An 11,799-nucleotide genomic window follows, 5' to 3' on the forward strand; every position below is an offset into this window, starting at 1 on the left:
TGATATATGGAAGTCTATATCTATCTCGATCCCTTTATATCTGTACAACCAACCGTTATCCAATCAAAGTTAATATACTCTGTGAGCACTGCTGAACTGAGTATAAAAACTAATATGCATAACACAATTTTTTGAAAAAGATTCGATAACTTGCAACACTTTTCACAATTAAAATTCGTTATTTTTGAATTTTCAGTAGAGCTTACGATTTCCCGAACATGTTCGAGAAGAGTTTTCTCGCGAGATTCTCGAACCTCGAATTGCTCGTAAGGCTCGCGTGATTATCGAATCTCGAATTACTCGTAAGGCTCGTGAGATTATCGGATCTCGAATTACTCTAGAGGCTCGCGAGCTTCTCGACATTCAACTTAATCGATTCTTTGGCTGTTTTATATAGAGCTTTCGATTTCTTCTGGAGCATAAGCCAAAATGACCGCAAAACCAAAAGTAAAAAACCCCGAAATGTAAAGAAATTGCCAATGCAGCGACTGAATTTAAAATCGAGAAGATCGCGAGTATTACGAGTAATTCGAGGTTCGAGAATCTCGCGAAAAGCCCTGTTCTTCGTGTCTCGTTCTAAAATAAAATATCGTGAACAAAATTATATGTATAATAAATATGTTTTGAGTTAAAAGTCATTGAAGCAATATAATCAACAAAAAAGTCACAAGTAAAAAAAAACCAAGTGTATAAATACTGTCCATACAGCGATTAAGTAAGAATGTCGAGAAGCTCGCGAGATTTACGAGTACTTCGGGACACGAGAATCTCGAGAGAAGTCGAGTTCTCGATTTCTCGGGTCTCGAAAATCTCGCTTGTGTTCGAGAAGAAATCGTTAGCTCTAATTTCCAGCACCAAATTTAAACTCTTAAGTTTTAAAATCAGAGGTTCCTATTCCATTTTATGTTTGTATATTTTAGAAAGCTTTTGCTTTTGTTTCAAACCCAGAAGTGACTACAGGTTTGTATTTTTGAATTTTTTGAAACTTTTTTGGTTTTGTTTTAAAACAATTTTAATATTTTAAACTTATTGTTTAAACAAGTTTTATGCCCCTATAACTGTTAACAACTCAACTTAGTTGGGTTGTACTTAAAACAACTCAACTTTAAGACAACTCAGCTCCTGTTTGGTATTACGAATTACAACTTATTTCAGTTGAAGTTGAATTGAGGTTGCCAACCTACAAAAGTGATGATTTGACAGATAAATGAACAGCTGATCAATTTGTGGCGGAAATTCAAGCATTTACAAGTGATTTTTTTATTAATAGCAAAATGGATAGCAATTAAATAATATTAAGTTTCTTTTATAAGGACGAAAATTTTGGTGAGAAAATTGAAATGTCGCGAAAACGGAAATAATTCGCATGATCACTCCAATCCCTTGAAACTACCAAGCACCAAGTAAGAAAATGTTTGTGACAAATTATGAGCTTCAAATAAAGTTATTTTGCAGATTTTAAAGGAAGAATTTTGCTCATTACTAAACACAATTAAGGAATATTTCAGCAAACGCATTCGAGGGAAAGCTTTAACCCTATTTTAAAATTATGCGCCACACTCAGATTCCTTGCTGATGGCAGCAATCAAAAATGTTGTGGAAATGATTTTGGTGTTGGACTGGTTTTAGATATTATTGAGGAGCATATTTGTGCGAAATGGTTAAAACCCAAACAGCAAAAATTGTATTTTACTCTAAAACAGGATTCCTAGGAGTAGTGATTAGTATCAATGAGACTCACGTTCGCATAATTTCACCTATTTTCGCCGCATCCGAACTGCGGCCAGCCTCGTCCAATTTCGGAATGTTGCTCCATAAAGTCAAAAAGTTATTCAATGTAATCCTTCGTTTAAACGTTGTTTTTTCTATAAATGTGTAAAAAATTGTTGGTTATTATTTGATTAAAAAAGGTTTAACTGCGGGCTTTAAATTGTTTGTTTTCTTTTGATAACGTTTTATAAGCTCGTACACCATCTAACTCTTATCAAAGGTGGTATCAAAAGACGCGTTTCGATCTCCATTTTTAGGATTCGAAAGCAGAAATTAAAAATTTTATTTCTGCCGAAAAATATTTACAAAAACCCACAAAATGGCCTGAGAGGATCCGAAATATGGGACCCGTTCCACAGTTTTTTTGCACATAACATCTTTCTGCGTTGGCGGCCTTCGGTCGCGATTTGTAAAAATAACCCTTGGTGGGCCCAACGCCTTTCTGAATTAGTGTGTACAAAATATCTGACAAAATACAACAACCACATGAAATTAGATTTTAGTAGAAATACAATTTTTACTTTTTTGTTTTCGGATTCTTAAATCGGAGGTCGAAACATGTCTTTTGATACCAACTTTCAAAATTTTTGTTAAAAATTAGGTGGTGAACCGTCTTGTAAAACGTAACATTTTTTCAAAACAACTGCAAATTGTATGAGACAACTGCTAGTAATCAGTTGTAAGATTTTGACGTCTTGGTTGTAAACGGCAAGGTTGTAAACGGCAATGCCACAAAAAGTTGTTAGACAGACAACTCAACCAACATTTTTTTTGACAGGTTGAGTTGTAGCCTGTAATACCAAATTGCGAAATTTCAATCCAACCAGAGTTGAGTTGTAAACGGTAATAGGGGCTTTAAATTGAAATTGAATAAAATTAAAAAAGACAATATTAAATTTAGAGGTTTCCAATTTAGTACCGATATGTTTCAAAAAGTATTTAAACCGATTAATGGTTAAACATTTTGGCTCAGATTTCTAACCGTGCACTTGCACCCGAAAATTTCATCTGCATATAAATAGCGCCTACAAAACATTTCTTGCTTTAGTTAATTTATACTTAACGAGCAGCGTAAAACGTCAGGAACTATGAATTTACACAACTGTATCGCGATCCTGGTTGTCGTACTTAGCGGTATTTTGACTCATATACATTCGCAGATTGAAAATTATTTGGTATCATTATTTGATGGGACAACCTATTTTTGCCGTGGTTCATTAGTCAGTAGAAAAATAGTTATCACAGCTGCGGCATGCCTGGACGACGTCGATAAAAATTCAATATACGTTTCAGGTAGTGCAAAATTTTTATGCGAACCTGCTCGCAAAGTGAAGGATGCATTTTATGAAGATAATAATAATTTAGAATGGCAAACAGACAACGATATAGCTGGAATTGAACTAAAGAAACCTTTTAAAAATAATGATGGACTGAAACCAATTCGACCTTGACAAAATGAACTTTTGCTGGGCACAAAGATGAAAATTAGTGAATGGACTGCAAAATTAAGTAACCCAGAACTGACACTCGTAACACATGAGGTAACTATAGTAGCACCAAGCGAATGTGGATATTACCCCGAAGGAAAAAATATGTTATGTGCTACAGATGACGCAGAATTGTGTGAAGGAGATGCTGGAGCACCAGGCATCGTGAATGGACAACTTTGTGCGGTGGGAATATATTCGGCAGGAAATCCGAAACTTTATATAAATGTCGCTGATCCAAGAGTTCTGCGTTTCATAACAGAATTGATTGATAGGCGCTGAGTGAATTATTACTCTTTATCGGCTTAACGCTCTATTTCCGATTTATTTCATGAACGTCTCAGCTCATGCCGAAATATATTGAACTTAAACTGATATGGGGCGTTTTGGAATAAAATACTGAAGGGAGGTTCCATAAGAAAGTGAACTTTAGTACGAGAAAAATGCAACTTATAAAACTGGGGAGACTAGGTATACAAAAAAAAATAAAATTAGCTTTTAAACAATTTTCAATTTCTTTTATTTTTAAAATAAAATGTGGATTTAACTTTTTCAATAAGGTTGAAATAGTATGTTGTATCATACGATTTGTTGTGTTTTTTGCTGGTATCGCTTGATGTACTTGTTGGTCCGTGTATTATATTTACGTTTGATGTTGATGGCTTGGTACACCTTATAGGAGTTTGCGTTCTTTTCCTGTGCTCTCCGTTGGAACATTTTTAGTAATTTTTATAGCCTCATACGTTTATGTTGTGTTAATTTTATGAGCTTAAAAGCCATAGGTAAAATAGAACACAATTACTGTTTCCCTATGTCCAAGATAGTAACATTTTGGAAATCGGGATAGTGGCCCGTATCCTTACAATGGGCCGTTAAGGCCGTTTTATTTTCCGAAGCGTTGTTCCCTAGTTTAATATTGGACTTATGGCCGGAAATCCTTGTTTTTTATTTTAATTTGGTTGTCTCCACATATACCTTCTCGCATATTTTGTAAACTACATTGGTTTTCTCATCCTTTGGAATTCTGTCCTTTGTACTTCTGTAAATATGTCTCAATGAATTGTTGTATTTAAACGCTATTTTTACCTTTTCTTTGTCATATAAACCCGATCTATTGATCCTCTCTGCTATTCTTGGGATATAGATTATCGCTTTGTATATTTTGTTATTTGCGTCTTCGGTTTCTCATTCATTACGTGTTCTGGTATAGAAATTTGGGACCAGTTACTAATACTTCTGCTTGGAAAATGATACAGTGATCTGACAGCTTGTAGGATCTGTTTAGTTCTGGATCAGCACAGTATACCGCAGATCCTACTCCTTCCACTACTTTGGAACCATATAGGCGCAGATAGGGAATCAGGTAGTCTGTTCGTCCTGCGATTGATGGCGCTATACTACTATGGCCGTATGGTCTGAGCTCAAGCTGCACCCAGGCACTGTGCCTCGTTGCAGTTGTTAACGCTATGTTCTTTGCAACCAGATCTACATGTGTCGAATGGCATACAGTGCAGGCGTCGGTGGTTTTTCAGTACTCCGTAAGGTTAAGCATTGATAGCCTGCATACCCCTTTGTATTTGAGGTATGTTCCTTTTTGTATGGCTTTTCACCAAACAATAAATCCATAGAATGATAGGGTCTACAGTCGCTGTAAATACCCAATGAGAAAAGGAGAGCGGTAAACCCCATATACACACCAGCATTCGTTTACATGAATAAAGTGCCGTCAAGGCCTTCTTCACCCTCTCCTCCATGTTGAGCTTTCTCGAAAAGATGGTTCCAAGATATTTTGTGCGAAATAATAGAATTGCACTTGAGATAAATGGAGCGCAACACACATATCTACAACGACTCTTGCAAATAACGTCAGCATTGCATTATTCTCAACAGATTAATGAATTAATATCATAGCTACGCTCGAAAATATTTGGCTAAGTTAAAGGACAGTTAATGCAAGCAGCAGACACAGCAACAACAACAACAGAGCAGCAATAACAATTATCTTCACATCAATAACAACAACAAACCCTGAAATAGGAAACACTTAAGCTTTCGTTGTACACAGTGTACTATAACTTTGATTGGATAACGGTTCGTTGTACAGGTATACAAGAATATAGATAGATATAGACTTCCATATATCAAAATCATCGGTATAGAATAAAAATTTGATTGAACCATGTCCGTCCGTACGTCTGTCCGTTAACACGGTAACTTGAGTAAATATTGCGATATCTTCACCAAATTTGATACACGAGCTTATCTGGACCCAGAATATATTGGTATTGAAAATGAGCGAAATCGGATGATAACCACGCCCACGTTTTTATATATGTAGGATGTGTTAATTAAAAATAGAATGTAATTTAAGGTTTTATTTTTTCCCTTCTTTATTTTACATTCATTTTTTTAAATTGAATTAGTTAACAAATTTTGATTTTATAGTTATTTTTTTTTTTTAATATTTTTTACAGAAATGAAATATTTCACCAAAAATTATTTTAATTCTTTTTGCCTCGCTTGAATTCCTCGTTACAAACTGAAAAAATATTGTTTGCGTTTCAAAAACACACTTGATAATTTTCAATGAAATAGATTTGAAATTATAAAGTGTTTCATACAACAAGTAGCTTAAACAAAATAATTTAATTAAAACAGAAATATCCTACCGGATGATTTAATCCTACATATATTGTAACGAATTTACTGCAAATCCTCTTATTTACAACCTTCTGCTAAGTTCAAATCACTAAATTGTTGAATAAATAACTCCAATATTTAATAATGCAAAATGGCCTTTATTAAAGTACTTCTAAATAACACTGATCCTTCACAACCAATAGCTTCCTTAAATGAAACTGATTGTCGCACCTCTACTGTTGCTGCTTTTATACTGTGTGATTTCCTCGTTGCATCTTCTAGGCGCTTCCAGAATTTACTTATTTACTGGTATATAATTATAACTACAAATGCACGTGTGTAGCTTCTCATATGCGCGTGTATTTGTTAGCGACATTTCCACAATTATAATTGCATCTTTTGGGAGCATCTCAGATAAGATATCTGCATGTGTTTGTGCGTTCCTTCTCCGCTGCGTGTACGTACATATGTGTAGACATAATGATTGAATTATTGATGTGCACACAAGTCACTGCTTAGCATCGCTTAGAGATAACAGTACCACTTAGTGTTGCTAATATTCGTAACAATATATAAAATTTGGAAAACACAAAAAACCTGATTATTTAGGAAATAATACACCTAGAATGTTGAAATTTGACGTGTGGGCTGACATTGAGACTATTGATAAATATTTGAAATTTTTTTTAATGGGCGTGGCACCGCCCACTTGTGATAAAATCAATTTTACAATTATTATTAATTATAAATCAAACATCGTTAAACCTATCGTAACAAAATTCGGCAGAGAGGTTGCCACTAAAACGAATTCTTTGAAGAAAAATTAACGAAATCTGTTAAGGATTTTTAAAAGAGTAGTGGACGAATAAAATAAGATATATCTTTGCAAAAAAGAGCTTTATATCAATTGTATTTCATTTCCCAGCCCCTTTTATGATTAAGCAATTTTCTATGTTTCGGGAGCCATAACTCGAACCATATGTATATGTATTATTGCGCAGCTTTGTAGCACTATTAAGCACACAAGACAAACAACAACAGCATTTCAAGTGTACAGCTGCGTATAACATTACATACCGTTTCACCCGAACTTAGACTTCCTTACTTGCTATTTCTCATCTTTCCTTTCGTCTCCCATTTCTTCTTTGCATGGGTAGTGCATTTACTCAGACAGCCAAGCAGCGCTCATGGCGATTAACTCCGCCATCGGACCTACTTAATAGTTCAAGAAAAGAAATCTTTATGATCACTGTCACAATAACGGGACACTGGCCGCATGGCCTGCATGCTGAAAGAATGGGGATCCCTTTTAACAGCATCTGCACCAGCTGTGGTAAGGAAGGCAGCAAAGAAACAGTCGCGTGCACTACTAGATTTTTAACTATGAGCAGTTTTATACTGCCGGAACTTCAGGAGGTAGCTAAATGCTCTGCAAAAGATATCAGCATGTCCATTTCAAATGGTTTGAATGGAGTACCGCCTAGCCATACGAAATCAGGAGCAATTGATGCCAGCAGAAATATGCATCAAAATTGGGCCTCTTGCGCTACTTGGGCTCGTATCTTTGGTATCCGGGCGACACAGCAATGAACCAACCGGCATCAGCAAGGCAGAGGAATATTCACTGAGGAACTTTTCATGGCAGAAATACACTCTGAGTATTTGTTTAGAAAAACATTATTCTAGTTGAAAAGAACTTTTTCTTAAGCTTTGATGTTGCTTTGCCGTAGGCTTGAACCCAGAACCTTCGAAGCACGCCACCTTCGCAACAACGCAGACCGGCGAGCTGGATGTTTGCATTATTTATAGAGCGCAATGACATATTATGGATTTTAATGTGCTTTCGTTTTGCAGGAAGGATCATAACCGAGTTCGCTGAAATGTTAATGCTCTGCGAACGCTAGCGCCCAAAATATAGAGGTGAATGTCAACTTCAATATAAAATTCATCTAGAAGGATATTCATCAAACCGTTGGCGTGCAAGTCCCTACATGTGTAGAAATCCAATGAAATTAAGCTACTACTGAGGAAAACAAAACGAGTTAGGCATTTACTTTCCTAGTGGGGTTGACTATTTCATATCTTTAATGGGATACATCTTTTCATATCATCGCTCAGACATATTTTTTCATTCATAGGAACAGATCCATACATACATATGTACATAAATATAAGGAAATAATAAAGGTTTATTTTAGTTGATCTAATTATGCTAATCACTGTCCCACAAACAACTGAAGTCAATTACCAGGAAATCAATTAATGGCAACAACTAGCTTATCGATGATGAATTAATTAACCAAAGGACTTTACATTGTTTCCTTAATTTAATTTTATTGAAAACAAGTAAGGAAAGCTAAGTTCGGGTGTAACCGAATGTTACATACTCAGCTGAGAGCTTTGGAGACAAAATAGGGGAAAATCATCATATAGGAAAATGTATCTAGGGTAACCCTGGAATGTGTTTGTATGACATGGGTATCAAATGGAAGAGATTAAAGAATATTTTAAAAGGGAGTGGGCCTTAGTTCTATAGATGGACGCCTTTTCTAGATATCGCCATAAAGGTGGACCAGGGGTGACTCTAGAATGTGTTTGTACGATATGGGTATCAAATTAAAGGTATTAATGAAGGTTTTGAAAGAGAGTGGCCCTTAGTTGTATATGTAAAGGCGTCAATAAACCAATCCCATCACCATATTTTATCCCTTTTTTCGTATTTGGTATAGAATTATGGCTTTTTTTCCTTTTTCGAAATTTTCGATATCGAAAAAGTGGACACGGTCATAGTCGGATTTCGCCCATTTTTAACACCAAGATAAAGTGAGTTCAGATAAGTACATGAACTAAGTTTAGTAAAGATATATCTATTTTTGCTCAAGTTATCGTGTTAACGGCCGAGCGGAAGGTCAGGCGGTCGACTTGACTTTAAACATTTTTTTTCAAGAAGTGGGCGTGTTCTACATCCGATTTTGCTAATTTTAATTAAGCGCACATATAGTAATAGGAGTAGCGTTCCTGCCAAATTTCATCATGATATCTTCTACGACTGCCAAATTACAGCTTGCAAAACTTTGAAATTACCTTCTTTTAAAAGTGGGCGGTGCCACGCCTATTGTCAAAAATTTTACTAATCGAGTCTGCGTCATAAGTTCAACCCACCTACCAAGCTTCATCGCCTTATCCGACTTTGGTAATGAATTATCGCGCTTTTTCGATTTTTCGAAATTTTCGATATCGAAAAGGTGGGCGTGGTTATATTTCATTAAGATACCTCAAAATTTACTTAAGTTATCGTGCTAAAGGACAGACGGACGGACGGACGGACATGGCTCAATCAAATTTTTTTTCGATACTGATGATTCCTTTATACCTGTACAACCAACCGTCATCCAATCAAAGTTAATACACTCTGTGTGCAAAGCACGGTGAGTATAATAAATGTACCGATTGTCAAAGACAGCTCCATTTAATGCACTGAATTTGATTGTACTAACGAAATCTGATATTGTCACAGACCAAATCATCGGCGACCTTACTTACAACATGGCCGCGCCAAATGTCGTCCATATTGAACGTCCACGTGGATGGCATTACGCTACCGACCTTCCTACAAAGCAACTGGCTGGCCGGTTGCATGCTACGCGTCCCGATATGGGCGACAAGGCTAAAGGTTTTTGTTGAATACCCAGATACCTGGGCATCCCAACAGACATCTGATTGATGAGGCTACACCGCCCAGGGGATTAAGGAGTTATCTCCGTAAGCATTTTGAGGAAATACGGCACTTGGGAACACATCCGTATGAAGCAAAAAACCTCAAGCCGGTCCTCAGTGATATCCACAAACATGCGTCGGACCTCTATGCCTAGAATTGTCCGGTGAATCCTGTACTCAAAGAACAATACCCAAAACTAGCAGAGGACGAACGCACTCTCCCTAGGGAAATGCGCGTCACTCTAGCTCAACTTCAATCTGGGTACTGTAGCAGGTTAACTATTACCTATCCCAGAATCAACCTCGACATACAAAACATATGTCCTCCGTGTAATGTGTCCCCACATAATACCAACCATCTCTTTAACTGGATTGTGGAACCAAACCTCTAACACCCCTCTCATTATGGTCCATCCCTATTGAAACAGCAAGTTTCCTTGGATACCGATTAGAGGACACTGATGACAATTTTTTATTGGTCGCACCTATTGGATGGCGCGAAGTTCTGCTACAACAACAACAACGAGGCAACAGAGAGTATAACAGCAGCGCAAGCTGAGAAATAATGAATCTGTTTGATTTTAACACGCTTTTAGTGAAGTGCGCGAGCATTGTAATTGTGAAGTACTACTACTACAGTAGAGTTGTAAATAAACGAGATATTGCAATACCGAATATTAGAGTTATTTATTCCACAGCTCAGCGATTCGAACGTTAACAGAAGGTGCATAATAATCATTCTTAAAATTCATTACAATATAGTTTCTCATAAGCAATGTCGATCGAACTATTGTTAGTTGACATTCCACTTAGATTTCTAAATTAAGAATAAACTAATTAATAACTCACTTTTGAGGCTAAGCAAATATATTCATTGTTCATATATTTAAATCGTAAATATTGTCTCAAGATTTTCACACTTCAAAGTGACACAGTTGTGTTAAATGCAATTTTATGTAGCAAAAATGCAAAGATGTCACATATCAATCATATTTAAATACCTAATTAACAAAAACAAACCGTAAACAACAAAACATACACACACACAACAAACTCAAACGGACATGAGTACACGATGTTAAAGAAAAGTGGCGTCATAGAAATGGCATATGCAAAGAAAACTTTTGAAATACATATACCTATACATACATTTTGGCATATGTGCAAATATTATGGCCAAGTTGTACATATGTTTATTTTCCAGTTAATATAAACAACAAAATGCATTCATACATATATTTGTAAGCATATATATATATCTAAAATAATTTTGAATCTGTTTGCACATTACCCACAAATAATTGAAACAAACTTTGTTGGTGTTAATTAAATTTTGTGTGAGCGTGTTCTAAGAAACAGCATTGATGTAAATAAAAACAAGTAAGGACGGGACTGTTTTCGGCTGTACCGAAGACTTCATACCTTTCATGAATGCGGCTGAACAATAATCTTATCACGTTCGTATTCCCCAAATAATCTGATATATAAGATAAGAAACATATAGTGAACAGATGTGCATACCTAAACGATTTTTAAGATAAATATAAAATAAAAAATTGCAAAAAACCCCCTTATCTGAAAGATCGTTGTATGGGATATACATTATATATAGCTGCGATCGAAATGATTTTTACAGGAAATCTTCTATGAAATATTAAAATATATATCACCGAGTTTCACGTTTATACTTTCTAAATTAAGGGAGAAATGGCCAAAAATCTTTCTATCGGAACGAGCGGTTGTATGGGATATTACTATATATAGCTCCGATCAAAGTGATTTTTTCAGGATATCTTCTATGATATATTAGAATATATATCACCGCGTTTCACGTTTATACTTTCTAAATTGCGGCAGGAGTGACCAAAATCGTCTTATCTGAAGGATCGGTTGTATGGGAGATATATGTTATAGTGGTCCGATCCTACCGGATCCGACAAATGTCTAATATAATACAAAAATGTATCCTTGTGCCAAATTTCATTGAGATATCTCAAAATTTGAGGGACTAGTTCGCGTTCAAACAGACAGACGGACGGACAGACGGACATGACTATATCACTCAGTTAGTCGACCTGATCAATTCGGTATACTTAATGGTGAGTTCTTCTATATTTCTCAACGTAACAAACATCGGACCAAAGTTAATATACCATTTCATGTTCATGAAAGGTATAAAAATATG

This window comes from Eurosta solidaginis, unplaced genomic scaffold, assembly GCF_040869045.1.
Source record: "Eurosta solidaginis isolate ZX-2024a unplaced genomic scaffold, ASM4086904v1 ctg00000428.1, whole genome shotgun sequence".
Lineage (NCBI taxonomy): Eukaryota > Metazoa > Arthropoda > Insecta > Diptera > Tephritidae > Eurosta > Eurosta solidaginis.